The following is a 22,783-nucleotide window of genomic DNA, read 5'->3' on the forward strand; positions in this document are numbered from 1 at the left end:
GAAAGAACTACTTGTCTCAGAATGCAAAGAAAATATGAAAATAACAAGGGGGGCTATCGCTCTGAAGGCATAAGATATAGGATGCTTTGCGTTCTATAAGTTTCAAACAGGAACGCTTGTTCGAGGGGGTCGGATGCAGTCACATGAAATCAGAAGATCCTGGAATGTGAGGATGCAAGGATGGAGTCAAATAAACAGCCAATCAGAAGACAACACATTATACATTGCATAAACATTTTTTATTGCATATAAGACTGGGTCAGGGAGAGCATAGTCAGTCAGACTCCGTGAACTGACACATTTTGTTGTTTGTCAGGGATAGGAAAATCTTAACCCAGAGCTCTGTATGCTTTGTTCATTTACTGCTAAATAAATGGCATATTGAGACCGAATATCTTCTCCTATTTGCTTTATTAAACCAACACGCAGACTCAGCTCACACATAGTGTAAGATTAGTTAGTAAAGAAAGCTTAAGTCCAACACTGCTTTAAGACAATGGTCTCTTATTGCTTAATTTGTCTTTTCTCAGCAAGTTCATGCAGATGACCACTGAATCACTCTTTCTGAAAATACACAAAAATCCTACATAATGCAGAACTGTTTCTGTTTAGAAAACAGCCTTTATTTGCTTAACACACACAGATGTATGTCTATCTATCTATCTATCTATCTATCTATCTATCTATCTATGTATCTATCTATCTATCTATCTATCTATCTATCCATCCATCCATCATTGACTGCCACCTGATGAAGCAGGATTATGACTATGTTTCTGTCTGTATTGTGCACGTGACTTCTGTTGACAGTAACATGTTCTTTCAGTTAAAAAATCAGACTTCATTTTAGAATCAATTTAAAATCAGAACAGTTTTATTCAGCAATGCAAACTCACATTCAATAAGAGCATGTCATAGATGTTCCCGGGTCAAAATAAGATAAGATATTTCTTTATTCCCCACAATGGGGAAATTTGCAGTGTTACAGCAAGTGGACAGTAGAAATGGAAGAACATCAATAAGAAATAATAAAGAACAATAGATAAGTACGAATAGTAGAGCATATAATAATAAACAATTACACAACATTGAAGAGGCCAATTCTTCAAGAAATAGTATTAGCAATTCTACATAGTAGGTCATGTACGGGACAATGAAGCCACAGTACGGTAGTGATGGTTGATTTAGAAGATCTTTGACTCAATTAATATGAAAAAATGACTAGAAATTAGATATGAAAAGCATCCGTCTACTGAAACCCTTACATCTATATATCATTATGTTCTCAGGTCAAAGGTCATTATGTGAGTGATGGCACCCAGATTAATTTTATAAGACTAAATGATGACACACACACACACACACACAAAAACATAAATGTGTGTCTATCTATCTATCTATCTATCTAGCTAGCTATCTAGCTATCTATCATCTATCACAGTACTGTAGTGATGGTTGATTTGGAAGACCTTTGACTCAATTTAATATGAAGAAATGACTAGAAATTAGAAATGCAAAGCATCCGTCTACATATGTATATTATTATGTTCTCAGGTCAAAAGTTATGTGAGTGATGGCACCAAAGTTAATTTTATATCACTGGCAGAGATGTTTTCATTCTGAAGAGGAACTGCCTTTTAGAATTGCTAATACTATCTCTTGAAGAATTGGCCTGTTAAATGTTGTGTAATTGTTTTTTTATTATATGCTCGACTATTTGTACTTATCTATTGTTGTATTCTTTCTTATTGATGCTCTTCCATTACTGTCCACTTGCTGCTGTAACACTGCAAATTTAAATAAATAAGATAAAGAAATATCTTATCTTCTCTCTTATCTATCTTTTGACCCACAACATCTATGACATGCTCTTATTGTAGTAATGGAGCTGAGTGTGATTTTTAATAAAACTGCTGTGATTTTAAATTGATTCTAAAATGAAGTCTGATTTTTTAACTGAAAGAATATATTACTGCCAACAGGACTCACGTGCACAATACAGACAGAATCATAGTCACTATCCTGTTTCATAAAGTGGCAGTCAATTAGATAGATAGATAGATAGATAGATAGATAGATAGATAGATGTAAGAGTTCTGTCTTTTGTGGCCTGTGTGCATGTGTGTGTGTGTAGTTTTAATAATCATTAAGCCTCATGAAATTAATCTGGGTGCTATCACTCACATAATGACCTTTGACCTGAGAACATCGTTGACATGCTCTTACTGTAGTAATGGAGCTCAGTCTGATTTTGCATTGCTTAAAGAAAATGCTGTGATTTTAATTGATTGTAAAATCATGGAGGTGATAGATAAATAGATAGATAGATGTAAGGGTTATGTGTGTGCTGTTTCAGTAGACGGATGCGTTTCACTTCTAATTTCTCGTAATCTTTTCATATTAATTGAGTCAAAGATCTTCCAAATCAACCATCACTACAGTACTGTTGCTTCATTGTCCCATATGTGACCTACTATGTAGAAGTGTGGAGGAACACATAAAAAACAAACACAGATCCAACATCTTCACCCTGTACAAAAAAAAGTGGGGCCATAAGAATTATGGCACTAAAGTAAAAGCATTAAAGTTTAAGGATCTGGTTTTACTTCAAAACTTTTAATAATATCCAAGGGTTGTTTTAAATGATTTGGTACAGTGTGTCTTTTTGACTTGTTTATTTGAATGTGTTTAGGCTTTGATTTGATGATTGAATGATTCATATTTTGTTGGTTATAATAAATATTATATAATATATATTTATATATTTTATTTTTTATATATATATATATACATATATAAAATATGTAATAATATATCAATATATATTTCAGTTTAATGACTGTCTTTTAACATGTGAGAAGTTGAGTAACGCATTAAAAGATTTATTGTTGAGTTGAGTCATTTGACAGTCTGTGGAGACTGTTGAAATAAAGCAGCTCTGTACACAAACTGCTCAACAGTGAACAGACACAGTGGAGGAAATGGTAAGTTTAGGTGAAATTTTGTATTTGAAAAGTGACTGTGTAATGCTTACAGTTTTTCACAATTGTTAACACCCGTTTCTCAAAACAATAACAGTTTTTTTCAAACTGAACACACAGATCTGAAAACCTCACACACAAAATGCTAAACCTGACACTCCCTTTGCAAGACGACTCTTTGCCATCAAATCTCTTACCTGTTCACAAAATGGAACTCGTGTTTTCATTTGGTACACAAAGCCATTTTTTCAAATGACACACACATACCATTCATTGAGTACACACAACTAAGCATTTGTCTGCACACTACCAAGCATTTACAGCACACTTAGGTGCAAAACTGAAAACACAATTATAGAAACAGAACACACCATATGAATGACAATGACTTTGGAAAATGTGCCTTTTCTCCTTTTGTAAAATGTCTGTAGGCCCACTTTTGTATAGTCAAACATAAAACAGCACACAAATATGCAACCAAAAAAAGTTATTTTAGCACACACAGAACAGTACAGTACAGTAAACCGTCCCCCCCTCACAAAAAAAATTAGCCATCATGCCTCCGGTTCCTGTCAGGCCAGAGGGCCTCATCGACATCACAGGCAATGTGCTCCCTGTCTAGGCAGCGTTGGAAGAATCGCCTTGAGTGGCGAATGAAGCCCTGACAGGCCTCCACACTGACGTCGCCACAAGCCTCCTCCATGGCCCGGAGCAGTGGGACCCGGCCCTGTGGGTTCCGTTCATACACCTTCCACCTCCATGCTGAAAAGAATTCCTCTATTGGATTAAGGAAAGGAGAGTAAGGTGGAAGAAATAGAGTGGAAAAGCGTGGGTGGTCCTGGAACCACCCACGCACTAGAGCAGCCCTATACAACTGACATTGTCCCAGATGACAATATAATGGATCCGATGTGGGACATCCATCCGACCAGGTGGTATTAGCAGGTCATGCAGGCCATCCAGGAAGGCAAGGAGACGGGCAGTATTATAGGCCCCTAGGTGGGCATGATGGTGGAGGATGCCATGATGATTCATGGCCGCACACATCGTGATGTTGCCACCACGCTGGCCGGGGACCTCAACAATGGCCCGCTGGCCAATGACATGTCTGCCCCGGCGCCTCTTCTTCACGAGGTTGAACCCAACCTCATCAATGAAAATGTACTCATTCACCTCCATTGCGGTGTCATGCTCCTGGATCCGCTGACACAGACAACATGAGAAAGTTTGAGTTACAGTATGGACACAGAGACTTCAATACAGTGGGCTGTAGTGAGACACTATAGAAAATACATGTAAATACACTTACAGTAGTATTGGATTACAGGTACAATACATGCATGTGTCAGTGCTGAAAGTATGGGACTTACAAGCACAAACTCTCGCCGGAGCTCTTTGATGCGGTCTGTGTTACGGTCAAATGGGACCCTGTAGACCTGCTTCATCCTAACATGATTCCTGCGGAGGATTCTATCTAATGTTGATAGGCTGACAGTGTGGATGTCCCTGAAAGTGCCATGGTCAGCCAGGATCCTAGACTGTAGTTGCCGGAGCGTGATTGTATTGTTCTCACAAACAATATTTACAACATCTGTCTCCTGCTCCTCTGTGAAAATCCGTGCTCTTCCTCCACGGTGTGGTTCTCTTTCAGTCCTGCAAAATGCAAATACTGTGAGCACACTGTATTCTATTGATATACAGTATTACAGTAAACAAGGCAAATAGATTTCGTACCTGTTCTCCACCCTGAAGGTTCTTATGATGGCAGCAACTGTGTAGCGGCTGAGGTTGGGTTGGACCCTCTGGCCAGCCTCCCTCATGCTCAAACCATGGTTGAGAACGTGGTCTACCACGGTTGCCCGTATCTCATTAGAGATGGTAACTCTCCTTCTTCTTTCTCCTCCTCCTCCTCGTTCTCCTTGTCCTCCTCCTCTTCTCCCTCTTTGTCCCCCTCCTGCTCCTCTACCTCCTACTCCTCCTCCCCTTTGACCCCCTCCTCTTCCTCCTCTTCTTCCTTCTCCTCTCTGTCCTCCTCCTCCTCCTCCTCTCACTCTTACCTCTCTCCTTCTCTGGTTCTCTCCAATGTTCTCCATTGTTCACCAAACAAAACAGAGGCTCAAGGCACTTTTATACTGCAGTCCTGATTGCAAATTGCTCAACAGACCTGAAAGTTTAGAGATTTGAATATTTGTGTGTTGTAGTTTGATGCTTTGAGATTTTATTTGAGAAGTGTGTTCAACGACTGAACATTGTGTGTAGTGTTTTGAATATTTGTGTGTTGTAGGTTGATGCTTTGAGATTTTACTTGAGAACTGTGTGCAACAACCGAAAATTGTGTGTAGTGTTTTGACAGCAAGGTGATTTGTAATTGACATCAGAGTGTAAAGAAGGAAAGTCAGACTCTAATGCAGATAAGGGAGTGTGAAGTAGTGCCAACTTGGGTCGAGCAATTGGTACATGAAGTGAAGGTTGTGCAAATTGTGCCAAATTTTTGCTTTTTGGGTGTTAGCAACTGTGAAAAACTGTAAAATGTCTCTGGCAACTGGCTGCTGTACTGCTACTGACACATACAGATTCAAACAGAAAGTGTTTTGATCCACAGAAACAATAAAGACAGGAAACATGTTTTTAGGAAGTTTTATTGTATTGTATCAATACTCAAATCTTTACTTTGAAAGGCACCTGGCAGACCGTCACACACAGGGACACACACAAACATAAATTTGTATCTATCTATCTATCTATAGATAGATCGATCTATCTATCTATCTATCTATCTATCTATCTATCTACCTATCTATCAATCTATCAATCTATCTATCTATCTATCTATCTATCTATCTATCATCTATCACAGTACTGTAGTGATGATTGATTTGGAAGACCTTTGATATATAATCTAATATGAAGAAATGACTAGAAATTAGAAATGCAAAGCATCCGTCTACATATGTATATTATTATGTTCTCAGGTCAAAAGTTATGTTAGTGATGGCACCAAGGTTAATTTGATAACATTAAATTATTACTAATTCTCAAATTTATACTTTGAAAGGCACCTGGCAGACCTTCACACACACAGAGACACACACAAACATAAATGTGTATCTATCTATCTATCTATCTATCTATCTATCTATCTATCTTAATTTTATAAGACTAAATTATTATTAATTCTCAAATCTTTACTGTGAAAGGTACCTGGCAGACCTTCATACACACAGAAACACACAAACATATCTATCTATCTATCTATCTATCTATCTATCTATCTATCTATCTGTCACAGTAGTGTAGTGATGGTTGATTTGACATCAGTCCACTGAAACTAACCTTTTATGGTTTAATTTGTCTATTCTCAGCAAATTGATGCAAATTGCTCACTGAATCACTTAATCTCGTTGGACATCCACTAAAACATCCAGACATTTCAGAATTCATCACATTGAACTAATTGTGTTTAGAAATCAACCTTTCTATCAGTTCTACTAAGAAAATGGATTTCAACTAACTTTTTATGGCTTAATTCGTCTATTCTCAGCAAGTTCATGGAACTATCACTGAATCACACATATTCTCTTTGGACATACACTAAAACATGCAGACAGTTCAGAATTCATCACATTGAACTAATTGTGTTTAGAAATCAACCTCTCCATGACTTCTGCTAAGAGAATGGATTACAACTAACTTTTTATGGTTTAATTCGTCTATTCTCAGCAAGTTCATGCAACTATCACTGAATCACTTATTCTCTTTGGACATACACTAAAACACTCAGATATTTCAGAATTCATCACATTGAACTAATTGTGTTTAGAAATCAACCTTTCTATCAGTTCTGCTAAGAAAATGGATTACAACTAACTTTATATTGCTTTATTCGTCTGTTCTCAGCAAGTTCATGCAACTAATCACTGAATCACTTATTCTCTTTGGACATACACTAAAACACTCAGATATTTCAGAATTCATCACATTGAACTAATTGTGTTTAGAAATCAACCTTTCTATGGGTTCTGCTAAGAAAGTCTATTCTCAGCAAGTTCATGCAACTAATCACTGATTTGAGAGTTAATAATTATTTAGTCTAATCAAATTAAGATAGGTTTAGATAGATAGATAGATAGATAGATAGATAGATAGATAGATAGATAGATAGATAGATAGATAAATAGATAGATAGATAGATAGATAGACACACACAAATTTATGTTTGTTCGTGTCTGTGTGTGTGTGTGTGTGTGTGTGTGTGTGTGAAGGTCTGCCAGTTGCCATTCAAAGTAAAGATTTGAGAATTAATAATCATTTAGTCTTATAAAATTAATAGAGATAGATAGATAGATAGAAAGATAGAAAGATAGAAAGATAGATAGATACATAGATACATAGATAAATAGTTTGATACACACACTTTTGTTTGTGTGTGTCTGAGTGTGTGTGAAGGTCTGCCAGGTGCCTTTCAAAGTAAAGATTTGAGAATTAATAATCATTTAGTCTTATGAAATTAACCTGGGTACCATCACTCACATAATGACCTTTGACCTGAGAACATAATAATATACATATGTTAGGGTTTCAGTAGACGGATGCTTTTCATTTCTAATTTCTAGTCATTTCTTCATATTACAGTTTTTCACAGTTGCTAACACCCAAAAAGCAAAAATTTGGCACAATTTGCACAACCTTCACTTCATGTACCAATTGCTCGACCCAAGTTGGCACTACTTCACACTCCCTTATCTGCATTAGAGTCTGACTTTCCTTCTTTACACTCTGATGTCAATTACAAATCACCTTGCTGTCAAAACACTACACACAATTTTCGGTTGTTGCACACAGTTCTCAAGTAAAATCTCAAAGCATCAACCTACAACACACAAATATTCAAAACACTACACACAATGTTCAGTCGTTGAACACACTTCTCAAATAAAATCTCAAAGCATCAAACTACAACACACAAATATTCAAATCTCTAAACTTTCAGGTCTGTTGAGCAATTTGCAATCAGGACTGCAGTATAAAAGTGCCTTGAGCCTCTGTTTTGTTTGGTGAACAATGGAGAACATTGGAGAGAACCAGAGAAGGAGAGAGGTAAGAGTGAGAGGAGGAGGAGGAGGAGGAGGAGGACAAGGGGGACAAGGGGGACAAGGGGGACAAGGGGAAGGAGGAGGAGGAGGACAGAGAGGAGAAGGAAGAAAAGGAGGAAGAGGAGGGGGTCAAAGGGGAGGAGGAGTAGGAGGTAGAGGAGCAGGAGGGGGACAAAGAGGGAGAAGAGGAGGAGGACAAGGAGAAGGAGAAGGAGGAGGAGGAGGAGAAAGAAGAAGGAGAGTTACCATCTCTAATGAGATACGGGCAACCGTGGTAGACCACGTTCTCAACCATGGTTTGAGCATGAGGGAGGCTGGCCAGAGGGTCCAACCCAACCTCAGCCGCTACACAGTTGCTGCCATCATAAGAACCTTCAGGGTGGAGAACAGGTACGAAATCTATTTGCCTTGTTTACTGTAATACTGTATATCAATAGAATACAGTGTACTCACAGTATTTGCATTTTGCAGGACTGAAAGAGAACCACACCGTGGAGGAAGAGCACGGATTTTCACAGAGGAGCAGGAGACAGATGTTGTAAATATTGTTTGTGAGAACAATACAATCACGCTCCGGCAACTACAGTCTAGGATCCTGGCTGACCATGGCACTTTCAGGGACATCCACACTGTCAGCCTATCAACATTAGATAGAATCCTCCGCAGGAATCATGTTAGGATGAAGCAGGTCTACAGGGTCCCATTTGACCGTAACACAGACCGCATCAAAGAGCTCCGGCGAGAGTTTGTGCTTGTAAGTCCCATACTTTCAGCACTGACACATGCATGTATTGTACCTGTAATCCAATATTACTGTAAGTGTATTTACATGTATTTTCTATAGTGTCTCACTATAGCCCACTGTATTGAAGTCTCTGTGTCCATACTGTAACTCAAACTTTCTCATGTTGTCTGTGTCAGCGGATCCAGGAGCATGACACCGCAATGGAGGTGAATGAGTACACTTTCATTGATGAGGTTGGGTTCAACCTCGTGAAGAAGAGGCGCCGGGGCAGACATGTCATTGGCCAGCGGGCCATTGTTGAGGTCCCCGGCCAGCGTGGTGGCAACATCACGATGTGTGCGGCCATGAATCATCATGGCATCCTCCACCATCATGCCCACCTAGGGGCCTATAATACTGCCCGTCTCCTTGCCTTCCTGGATGGCCTGCATGACCTGCTAATACCACCTGGTCGGATTGATGTCCCACATCGGATCCATTATGTTGTCATCTGGGACAACGTCAGTTTCCATAGGGCTGCTCTAGTGCGTGGGTGGTTCCAGGACCACCCACGCTTTTCCACTCTATTTCTTCCACCTTACTCTCCTTTCCTTAATCCAATAGAGGAATTCTTTTCAGCATGGAGGTGGAAGGTGTATGAACGGAACCCACAGGGCCGGGTCCCACTGCTCCAGGCCATGGAGGAGGCTTGTGGCGACGTCAGTGTGGAGGCCTGTCAGGGCTTCATTCGCCACTCAAGGCGATTCTTCCAACGCTGCCTAGACAGGGAGCACATTGCCTGTGATGTCGATGAGGCCCTCTGGCCTGACAGGAACCGGAGGCATGATGGCTAATTTTTTTTGTGAGGGGGGTTTACTGTACTGTACTGTTCTGTGTGTGCTAAAATAACTTTTTTTGGTTGCATATTTGTGTGCTGTTTTATGTTTGACTATACAAAAGTAGGCCTACTGACATTTTACAAAAGGAGAAAAGGCACATTTTCCAAAGTCATTGTCATTCATATGGTGTGTTCTGTTTCTATAATTGTGTTTTCAGTTTTGCACCTAAGTGTGCTGTAAATGCTTGGTAGTGTGCAGACAAATGCTTAGTTGTGTGTACTCAATGAATGGTATGTGTGTGTCATTTGAAAAAATGGCTGTGTGTACCAAATGAAAACACGAGTTCCATTTTGTGAACAGGTACGAGATTTGATGGCAAAGAGTCGTCTTGCAAAGGGAGTGTCAGGTTTAGCATTTTGTGTGTGAGGTTTTCAGATCTGTGTGTTCAGTTTGAAAAAAGCTGTTATTGTTTTGAGAAACGGGTGTTAACAATTGTGAAAAACTGTAATTGAGTCAAAGGTCTTCCAAATCAACCATCACTACAGGACTGTGATAGATAGATAGATAGATAGATAGATAGATAGACACACACACATACATTTATGTTTGTGCATGTCTGTGTGTGTGTGTGTGTGTGTGTGTGTGTGTGTGTGTGTGTGTGTGTGTGTGTGTGTGTGTGTGTGTGTGTGAAGGTCTGTCAGGTGCCTTTCAAAGTAAAGATTTGAGAATTAATAATCATTTAGTCTTATAAAATTAAGCTAGATAGATAGATAGATAGATAGATAGATAGATAGATAGATAGATAGATAGATCTAGACAGACAGGGGGCTTTCAAAGTAAAGATTTGAGAATTAATAATCATTTAGTCTTATAAAATTAAGATAGATAGATAGATAGATAGATAGATAGATAGATAGATAGATGGATAGATAGATAGATAGACATTTATGTTTGTGTGTGTCTGCCAGGGGGCTTTCAAAGTAAAGATTTGAGAATTAATGATAATAATTGACACTATTAATCATCAAATCCTGTTGCAGAGACTTGAACACTTAATTGGTATTAAAGGAACAGCATTGAAATGGTTTAAATCATATTTGTCTGATAGATTTCAGTTTGTAAATGTCAATGATAAATCCTCCATGCAAACAAAAGTTAGACATGGTGTTCCTCAAGGTTCAGTGCTTGGACCAATACTATTCTCCTTATATATGCTTCCTTTAGGAAACATTATCCGGAATCACTCAATAAATGTTCATTGTTATGCAGATACTCAATTATATCTATCAATAAAGCCAAATGAAATTAACCAATTAACTAAACTACAAACATGCATTAAGGACATAAAGGCCTGAATGACCTGTAACTTCCTGTTATTAAACTCAGAAAAAACTGAAGTTATTGTGCTTGGCAATAAACACCTTAGAAATTCATTATCAAATGACATAACTCCTCTGGATGGCATTACTCTGGCCCCCAGCTCCACTGTAAGGAACCTAGGAGTTATCTTTGATCAGGATCTGTCCTTTAATTCCCACATAAAACAAATTTCAAGGACTGCCTTCTTTCATCTGCGTAATATTGCAAGAATTAGACATATCCTGTCTCAAATTGATGCCGAAAAACTAGTCCATGCATTTGTTACTTCTAGGCTGAACTACTGTAATTCATTATTATCAGGCTGTCCTAACAAGTCTCTAAAGACTCTCCAGCTGGTCTAGAACGCAGTTGCTCGTATTCTGACAAAAACTAGAAAAAGAGATCATATTACTCCCATCTTGGCTTCACTGCATTGGCTTCCTGTAAAATTCAGAATAGAATTCAAAATCCTCCTCCTCACCTTCAAAGCTCTCAATGGTCAGGCTCCATCATATCTTAATATAGTACCTTATGTACCTACTAGAACACTGCGCTCCCAGCATGCAGGCTTACTTGTATCTTGTAACTGGAGGAAGAGCCTTCAGCTACCAGGCTCCTCTCCTGTGGAACCATCTTCCAGATTTGGTCCAGGGGGCAGACACCCTCTCTACATTTAAGAGTAGGCTTAAAACTTTCCTTTTTTATAAAGCTTATAGTTAGGGCTCTTAGAGCTTTTAGCTTATCCTGCTATAGACTTAGACTGCTGGGGGACCCCTATGATGCACTGAGCTCCTCTCCCCTCCTCCCTCTCTCTCTCTATCCATCCATCTATATCTATTAACATTCATGTACTACTTATGCATTCAATAACCTAAACTTCTTCCCCGGAGTTGTCTGTGCTTTCTCATCTCACAGGTAATCTGGGCCTGTAGACGTCCGGATGACAGATTCCAGTACCTTCTGGCTTCATTGTTGATTTTCATTGTGCTTCTCTCCTCTATCCTTCCTTTCTCTCCTCTCAACCCCAACAGAAAAGACACATTCCTGACCCCCCACCCCTCTGTGTCTCCTGAAACCACACAGAGCATGAAAGTGAGAAAATTACTGTTAAAAACTTAAACAAGAACATCGTAGTAAATAGTGTGGTTTAAACAATACCAATTACTTATACCAGTATCAATTACCTAAAGAAACCTCCATTGTAACAACTATTACAGCGATCACAGATAAATGTGTATTTGAAGAACTGTCATTATAATTTCTCTTTTCATAAAAACAAATGTTGGTATGAGAATGTTTACTTAATGTGAGAAAGTGTTACATTGATGTTATGCTTACATTATGGTGATAATCAATTATCTATCATGGAATAAGTAGAATAGCAATGTGTTATGCTTGATCATATTAATCCTTTTCAGGTTTTAATGAATGGCAGCTTGATGAATCAAGCTGATGTCATATCAATGCCAGAATAATACATCCTGTGTTCTGTGTAAATAGGTTATAGTATGCTTTTTATAATCAGGACTACAGTTTTTCTCTATTGCTTAAACACATTTCACGATACTGCCCTCACTTTTCACAAAACTCTAAACACAAAACACTTTTCTAAAGCTACGTACACTAAACCTCACAGTTTCTTTTCAAAACCAACCCATCACACCAAAACAGATGCTCATATGCTCAAAAGCAAACTCATCACACCAAAACAGATGCTCATATGCTCAAAAGCAAACTCATCGCACCAAAACAGTTGCTCATATGCTCAAAAGCAAACTCTGACACCAAAATACCACTCAAGGCCTGCAAAAATGTAAACACTACTGAGCATCATTAAATACATTACCAAAAAAATTGAAAACACAATTGTCACAGTGTGAGACTGTTCTTTTTACAGTTTCACAACTGCCAGGATGCATTTGAGCAACCCTTATTTATTCTCAAATATGTTTTGGGCATTTACTATAGATTTGTGCATTTCATGGGAATAGTTACATAATGCAGAAAATGCAGTAATATCACAACTCAATGCAAAATGAGTCATGTCATGCCGTGGACAATGACGTGGTCAATGACTGTTGCTCTCATTTCATCTGTAATGAAAATGCGTTGTCTTGCTTGCCCTCCTTCTCCTCTCCCTCCTTGGCCTGCTCCTCTTTGGACTGCTTCTCGCCCTCTTTGGCCCACTCCTCGGCCCGCTCCTCTCCCTCCTCGACCTGCTCCTCTCCCTCCTCGGCCTGCTCCTCTCCCTCCTCGGCCTGCTCCTCTCCCTCCTCGACCTGCTCCTCTCCCTCCTCGCCCCGCTCCTCTGACACGAACTCCTCTCCCTCCTCTGACACGAACTCCTCTTCTTCTGTCTTGATCATCCATTTTTGTTTTTGAACCTTCAGCAAACTGTACTGACTTATATAGGTGTGGTCACATCATTTGCAATAGGTGTTTTCAATTATGAGTCGTTGTGTTTACTGATTGACACCAGGTATGTTCATTGTGTTCAAGTTTTGCTGATTGTGGGTAGCATTTTGCATCACATGAGCTTCACAATGCATATTGGAGCAGAGTTATATGCAAAATGTGTTTTAGCACGGCAAAATGTGTTTAGAGTTTTGAGAAAAAGGGGATGGGTTTTGTGAACAGTGTCTACAGGTGAATTGTGTTTGTGGTTGTGGCAAAAAGGGGGTAGTTTTACTAAATGTGTTTAGGCAACTGGTCATTTGGTTTAGAGTACTGGGTTTTGTGTTTTGGCAATAGAGAAAAACTGTAAATACTGAATGAATGATGTTGATGAAAAGTTTCATGGTAAGAAGCTGGAAATTAGATCCTCAGAGTAGCTGTGATGAATCTGATTGGCTGACACACAAGCTCACCCCAGGAGCAAAACCAGCTACACCCATCTGAAACCGGCTTTGCTGACCTGGATGGGCTTTGCATTGTTTCAGGTTTTGCTTTGTCCATGTTTTCTTTTCTTCACCTCACATATTCTTAACCTTATCTTATTCTTTTAATCTTTAGTTATTCTTTATCTACGTTTTCTTACGTTTTTGTAATCTTGTAACTTTCACCAGTAACGTACAGAGAAAAGGCCCTAAACACGTCATTAAGTTTTGCATTCAAGCCTGTTTTTGACATTTTTGATGATTTTGACGTGTTGCCAACACTGAGATCTCTCCAGAAAGTTATTAAACAGTGAACAAGTTAAATGGGACTTTTTTCATCAACCTGAGAAAACTTTTTGGGCAGAGAAACGTCTGTCAACCCTGCGACTCATCATAACCGAGAGGAACAAAGTCTGCCAGCAGGCAACTACTGGAGCCGGGCAGTCTGTCCCGGACCAGCCTCACCCCGCCCGGACCTGCGACGCTCTCTGAGATCTTCCACTTGGTGTGCGTACGTGTGGTTCTGAAGGACGGACAGCTGAGACCCTCCATGGATGAAAATGGGTAAAGGCTTTCCCAACAAACAAACAAGATGCTAGTGCAGTCACAAAAGCATTAATAACAGAAAAGTAGAATTGGAGACAAAGCCTTCAGCTATCAGGCTCCCCTCCTGTGGAACCATCTTCCATATTTGGTCCGGGAGGCAGACACCCTCCTTACATTTAAGAGGCTTAAAACTTTCCTTTTTGATAAAGCTTATAGTTAGGGCTCTTAGAGCTTTTAGCTTATGCTGCTATAGACTTAGACTGCCGGGGGAATCCCATGATGCACTGACCTCTCTCCTCCTCCCTCTCTCTCTCTATCCATCCATCTATATCCATTAACATTCATGTACTATTAATGCATTCAATAACCTAAACTTCTTCCCCGGAGTTGTCTGTGCTTTCTCGTCTCACAGGTAATCTGGGCCTGTAGACGTCCGGATGACAAATTCCAGTCCCGGACCCGGTTCTGCCTGAGGTTTATTCCTGTTGAAAGAGAGTTTTTTCTTGCCACTGTCGCCAAGTGCTTGTGGGAATGTTGGGTCTCTTTAAAATTAAAACCTGAAGATTTCGGTTTAGGACCTGCTCTATGTGTAAAGTGCCTTGAGATAACTTTGTTATGCTTTGGTGCTATACAAATAAAGATTGATTGATTGATTGAAAATCAAAGCTTGGCATTTAACTTACATGTTTGTATTTTGTTTGTCTGTTGCCCATAGGTTTTTATTTCTGTTTCAAATTCTCCATACAGACACACATCTATACTGGCACACCACCACTTTCACTCTTGACCTACTCACACAGACACGCATGTGCATGCGCAGGCTGTCAAACTCAGCTTTACTGATTAAAAAGTACAAGATTGTTCTTCTGAGTCATGCAGTACTACAGATACTTGTGTAAAAAAGACTCTAGTAAAAGCAGGCGCACTGATTCAACTCTTTACTCCAGTAAAAATAGAAAGGTCAATTACTTCCAGTGATCATTCACTTTTAAGTAATTCAGTTTAACTGAATTACTTAGAAGTCACCAAATGACTTGCTTTAACGAATTTCGTTAAAGTTTAGATAATGCAGATTTGTAACAGACTGTATAAACTTAGCATTTCATAATTGTGGTAGCAGCGGTGCAGCAGATGTAATGAAGTCCACGCATCACGCTGGATGCAAACTAATATTAAACCTATAGCCTATTCATTATAATGTCCATGGACATAAATTGAGTTATTTTGCCTTAATAATGATAAAATAATACACAAAAAATGATCAGATTGGGAAACCATATATGCATAATGTCTCCTTGTTGCATTTAGTGTTAAAGCATTTAATGTTGCCTTTTAAAAAGCTTTTCTCAGGCTGCTTATTGGATGAAAATCTAGAATGAAAACTAACTAATGCTGTGTCCGAAATCACTCACTACTTACTATGGGCCTGGGTCAAAATGGGTGGACCTGTACCAAAAATCCATTCTCCATTCTCCATTCTCCATTCTCCATTCTCCATTCTCCATTCATCCATCCATCCCTCCATTCTAACCTGTAATTTTGATGTACATTCATTGTATAAAGACAATTTCCCAGAAACCCCAGCTCGTCATTTAAAAATCAATTTTATTTTAATACAATTTAAATTGTGCTTACTTTTTGGAGGGAATATTTTCACCGAAATTTTTAAGTGGAAGTGTAAAAAAATTGGTACTGGACTTTGGTAGCTGGTTTTCACTCAAGCAGCTTAGGGGCATTTCCAGTCGGGGCCTCATTGACGACGTCATCGCTGGAGGATCACATTACCCCCCTGCGCCCATTATCGGCCAGCCAAGGACCTGTCAGGGACCAGCTAAGGAGCCATCAAGGAAACAGGGGAACTTTGGAATGGCTTCATCTGTATGTGTGTGTACACATGTATGCACAGCTCCAGAGACAGTACAAATTATATTGTGCTGAATTCACAAGTCAGAGAATTTGTATCGTCTTGCAGGCCTGCAGTAACTCTGTTATCTGCATGTGCTGGTGTGTGCAGCATGTAATTCAGCTGTACAGTTTTTAGTTTGAGCTCTTTCTCTTTCATATCAGCCTCAGTTTACTGTTAACTTTCCCATAGCCACATCAGAGGTGAATTTACTTACTCCAAATGCAATGCCAATATTTCCTACTGCTGCCACTTCACATTAAAAGTGTTCAGCTGGTGAAATATATGCTGATTCTTATAGTAAAACACCAACAGGAAATGCATTGTATTTGTCACCATAGTTAGCATCAAAAGTGATAGTTGATTATAAATGTGTCTAAAATTATTAGTAGGCTTCCTTAAAATGCAGTCAGTTGTGTTAGTTGTTCTGCAAACAGATACCCAGTTGCCTGTTTCAGCTGCCCAATAAGTGTTTGCTGTATTATTAAATTGCACTTGCCAAATTAACCAGGACTGAAATCTTAATGATTACAACATAACAAATTTTTCCTTTCACATTGTTCCATTTAATGAATGTTTGAACTTCATGTTCAGAGTGACGTATGAGTTTGATATCTGTTTTCACATTAATTTGCTAAAGGGTGAAAATTTCTCTGTACTCACCTTAAATCTCAGTTTCAGATTTGTGATATCACAAATTAGTGCGTACTGAGTGGTGGTCCAATATGCAATAAACACAGGTGTGATGTGAATATGTGAAGTCGTCAGTGCATTGAGCACAAAGTTTTCAGTGAAATGGAGACGTGTTCAACAGTTAAACTTGTGAAATTAGTAATAATTGCTATACTAATCCTAATACTATTTAGGATTTTTTAAATCAGGGAGAATAAGTACTTCAGAATTTTTATAAGGTATTCTGACTTTTTTATGGACTATGTTTGTATGTCTTGAAATATGTCTGGAAGGGACCTTTAACCCCATAAGACCCAGATATAGAACAAAATGAGCAACATTTTTTTTGACCTCTCAGATATTGTTTTAGGAGGCATCTGATGTAGAAATGAAAGAGTTTTCTATTTTTTTACATTTTAGTAAATTTTTTGTGAAATAGGGTTGGGTATTTGTACTCACTTTGTCTGAACAGATATACAGAACATATAAGCATTCATTTGCAGGGTTGATTGCTTACTTAGCCCCATAACAGTATATATCATGAGTAATAATCACACAACAATTATAGTTTTATGAATGAGCAGTTATTAATAAAAATACTGGAAAAAATGTATTTACAAAATGTTTTAGCCATATTCACTTTCAATGTGGTTTGAATGAAGGTTGTCTCAATCCCAGTCTATGTTGACTTGCAGTGATAGTATTATGCTCTCTACTTAAAAGGATATATACTAAAAGGAACATATGCATCCCCCCAGAGCACTTAGAGGTTCACATTCAAGATTCCTGAATTCAGAACCTGTTTTTCTTTCTCTTAATGCTACAAGGTGCTACTTGGGCAAACCCTCAGAAAAATAGCTCAGGATCATTTAGAAGTTAAAAAACTACAAAGATACAGGGAGTTTCAAATACTGCAATACATACCACATACAATTTAGTCATGTGTTTAATTATGGTCTAAGCTAAACTAAGTAAACATTTAACAGACAAGCACATTTAGAACTTAGTTACAATGAATGGTCTAACACTTTAAATTTCTGCTAAATTTTTTTTCAATGTGTGAAGATGTGAGAAGTGTCCTTGTGTAATGTGTAAGGAGCACAGGCTAATTTGACTACCACTCTGGTCCAACGTTGTAGAATTACAACATAGACAGCTCTAAGTCAAATTTGATGATTTTTTCCAAAATAACTAAGTATGTACATGTTCTAGACATTGTAATGAACACAAACAAACATTTCAGGAATTTTACTTACTTGAATATTGACAAATCTAGTCGTGCAAATAAAAGGAAATGAGCTCAACGGGAAGTTTACAGGTAGAGCGAGTTCATGGCCAGATGGCCGGACCTATAAACACTTCTTCTATCCTATAGCATTGTGAGGGCAAATAATAGGACCCATTAACTATGTGAATGTAAAAAAAAAACATTTGCAGACCTTTTTTTTAATTGTTAAAAGTGATGTTGTAATTCTGCAACAGTGGGTCTTACAGGGTTAACTACTATCTCCTCACTTTCAGTCTTCATCAGGGAGGATAAATGCATACTTGCAGTTCCAAAAATATTTTTTCTTTATTTTCATAATCCTAGTTTAACAGCAGAAACATTGTCTTTTCAATTCCATTTCTTTTCAGATATGTGCAACATCTAGCAAAACAGCCTGACCACACTTCTGCAAATTAAATAAAGTGCGGTCATTTAAATCTTGAAAACTGAATCAAAAAATTGGAGAGACACACAATTATGTACCCCTACCACTATCAGATTCAGTGAATATCCTTCTAAGTGTGTGACATTACAGTTAAAATGGTGGTTATTTTGGGTTACATACAGTAAGATCACAGTAAGGTCCAACAGGCAGTGAGGAGGTATCTGGGCCATCATACAGCTTCAAGAAGTTGTTGTGACAATCTCCAGGGTCATCCTCACTGATTTGGGAAAAGGTGACAGTCACCACCCTCTCTGGGTGCCATGATGCCCCATTCACAGTGGGTATTGTTGGGATAAGTGCCTAGGTAGTTGGGACTTGCAAATTACAGAGTGCCACAACAACCTACAGTGCCACCACAACCTAGTAGACACAAACATATTGAGATGCTTTATCTAAAAGAAAAAAAGAACAAATGGTATGCAAACAGGACGATGGAAAGAAAAATCATCCCTGTTTTATGTTTTTAGTATTTGTATAGTATTTTAGTAACCATGGAAACAACAGAATCATCTACCACCAAACGATACATAAAGTACAACTTAGGATATTTAACTGTACAGCTTCTTCTCTATCACATAGAGCTTCTACAAATCTACATTTATGTGGGCATACCATACTGTGTTACACTTCCAGACCTGGTCAAGAACGTCAATGACTATCACTGTATACACCTGCAGGACAAGCTCCATGATCTGGAAAATAACAAGTCATTTGTTAAAGTCTTATTTGGAAACAGTTACAAGTACTGTATGCATGTGTGACACCTTCAAGTGTATAGTCATAATGGAATAATCATTTGATTGATTTTGCTCTGAAAAAGGCCAGATTTAAATGTGTTTTCACTGTGGGTTCAAACTTAACTTTATACAGTGTAGTTCTTTCTCTTTGCCACAAGAGGGAGTATTCACCGAGGTAAGCACTTGTAGATGCGCTGCAAGACTTCTGTTACTCTGACAATGAACATAACTTATAAAAATGACCTGTGTCTGCTTGTCTTGTATACAATTAGTAATGTGTGTTACCTTTTGACAACTTATTCCTGAGAACTCTTAGAGCACATCTGATGTCATTTGGGCAAATGATGCAGTAAATGATCATCACATGTAAATGTCTCATATGTTATATGTGAAAGGGAATTGTGAATTGTGTATTATTTTCATGTGAAGATAATTGTGAAGAAGAAACATTTGGTTTAAATGAAAGAAATTCCTCATCCTGTCATAATCTCTGCTGAGATTTTGAACATGTATTTTTGTATTAATCTCTCTTGTTAATTCTTGACTTTATAGAATTGCAAATTAAATTGTGGTTAGTGTAAGTATAAAAAAACAAAAACAAACACAAACTTAAACCAAAACTTTAAACTGAAAACTTAAATCCAAAACCATAAGCATGAAAAACTGTTCCATAATGGAAAACTATGGTGCAATGAAGTCACACATATCACTGACAGAGATGTTTTCAGGACTTTCATTCTGAAAAGGAAATGTCTTATACTATCTCTTGAAGAATGATACTATCTCTTGAAGAATTGGCCTGATAGATAGATAGATAAAGATTTGAGAATGAATAATCATTTAGCCTCATAAAATTAACCTGGGTGCCATCACTCATATAATGACCTTTGACCCGAGAACATCTATTACATGCTCTTACTGTAGTAATGGAGTGGAGTGTGATTTTGCATTGCTAAAAGAAAATGCTGTGATTTCAGCAGTGTCCCTGAATGCCTCCTACAGAGTGGTCGGACAGCGACACTCAGTGCCGGATTGGAGCAACTGCAGCTGGATTCTATACTTTTGAGTTTTACCGTCTCCAGCTCACTCCTCACTTTTTTGAGCTTTGAACTGTCTGCAGCAAGATGAGCTGTTAATTTGTGTTATAATGTTGAAAATTTCGGTTTAATGGCTGTCTTTTAACAAGTGAGTAGTTGTTTAAACACATTAAACGATGTAGTTTTTATTTAACGCCACAGACTCTCTTATTATACTCTTACTCTTATTACTCTTATTATCCATTACATGATTAATATTCAATGTTATTTATAAAACACCTTTCTCACACCCAACCAGTGGCAGGATCATCAGATCCTGCACAGCTGTGGCTTGTTCTGCAAATACCTCCAGCCCATATATACTACAGGTCCATTTGTAAATATGCAAATAGATTTTGCACATATGCCCAGTTGTCGAGGCTACAAGTATTTGTTAGTAATAACTGATTTGGACAATATCCAAAGTGTGTTAAATGCTTCCCAACCAGGAAAGAAGATGCCAGAACTGTTGTAAAGTGTCTTCTAAGGGAAGTCATTCCAAGATTCGGGGTGTCACAGGGAATAGATAGTGACAGAGGTCCAACTTTTGTATCACAACTCCCACAGGGACAGTCAGCTATCTTAGGATTCAAGTGGCAGTTACATGTTCCTTATCACCCACAAAGTTGAAAGGATGCGGAATGCAACTATCAAAGAAAGACTGGCAAGGCAGAATGGATTCATGCCACAAGGTACAGACTTGTTCCCAGCCGCCAGAGAGGATGTGAAGATCAATGGCAGGTAATCAGACAATTACTCATCTTTTCACTCCTGTTAGGTGGGCTGGGCCAACTTAGGTTTGGAAGTTTCAGTATAGCAGGGAGGCTTCTCTGCTCGTGATACGGTCCTCAAAGAGGGGGCGCCCTCTGCGGGACAGCCCTGGAGAAACAAACCAGGTATTAGGCTGTGAATGCAAGGACGGAGTAAGACATTTTTTGAAGCTCAGTAGAAACAAAAATGCACATGAAACTGAAAAACAAGGTGATTATGTTGCTAAAATGGAGCCAGAAAATAGCACCTTCAACTCTGTTGTTTTTGAGTGTCCCACTGACATATGTGAAGAAAATGATTGCTATGTCGCAAGACCTGACATCTTTATGAAGAGATAGTGGACGTGGGCCACCTATGATAAGAGGTTGGTGGAGATGGAGTTAATTAAGCCAGGAAGGATGAAAGTAAAATTCACATTTGACTTTCCTCAACTTATACCTGTAGATTTATGGTGTTTCACTGAACAACAACTGGTTTCCTCCCCTGATTTCTAAACTATGGGATGTTAGCTATCCAGAGGGAAAAAAGGGACAGCCTAAATCTTGTAATGCTAATGCATGGTATGAAGATGTAGGCACTTCTACCTATATATATTTTTTTCACGACAGCCAAAAACCAAGCTAATGCTAAAAAAGAGCAAATTGTTGTTGGATGAAATGAGTATTTTGCTGTATTGCTGTAATCACATGTATGTGTATGTATCACCTTTTAAAGTGTAAGGTTTCCTAATGGGATGAGATAGGGTAAACGCATAGGTCTTGTTTCCTCCATACCATCAAGGCGTGGCCTTAAACCCCTCGCTAGACTAGGAGTAGTTAGCACAGGGTTCTTATTGGCTATTTTCAGGATCATTAGGGAAGTAGGCCCCTCTCTCTCTCCAGCCGCATCCACTTCCTGCCATCACCACCACCACCACCACAGCAGTACCACATGATGGTGTCTCTGCCATGCTGGAACCGACAGATGAGGAACTGCTGGAGCTAACCCAGGAGCAATCCCTCATCTTGGACCAGCCCGCAGAGTCACCAGCTCCCTCCACACCAGCACCATCGGCACCACCACCTGCTGCAGAGGACTTGGAGTATATGCCCGGGCCCACCTTCCTTCCTCGCCCACCACCTGCTAGCAGTGCTGAGGTAAAGTTGTCTGTCAAACAGTAAATGTTACCTTGTCAGATGTCAAAATTCACAACAGTAATTCTGAAAAGAGAGAAACTTAATACCCAGTAACATTGATATCTGTTCTGTTTTCACTGTCTCTACTCTTAAAATAGCATTTTGTGAAGTTTTGACAATAAGTTCAGATATATTTCTCAATATTGGCTAATATAGCATTTTACACCAAAACAGTAAGACACACAAATCCCAGTACGTATCTGCCCTGTGTTCACTGTTACAGCACTTAAAACTGCATTTTGTGTGGTTTTGACTATAAGATCACCCATATATCAATGTTTGCAAAACAAAATTAAAATGAAATATAAGTGAAAAGCTA

Source organism: Scomber japonicus, chromosome 22, assembly GCF_027409825.1.
Source record: "Scomber japonicus isolate fScoJap1 chromosome 22, fScoJap1.pri, whole genome shotgun sequence".
Lineage (NCBI taxonomy): Eukaryota > Metazoa > Chordata > Actinopteri > Scombriformes > Scombridae > Scomber > Scomber japonicus.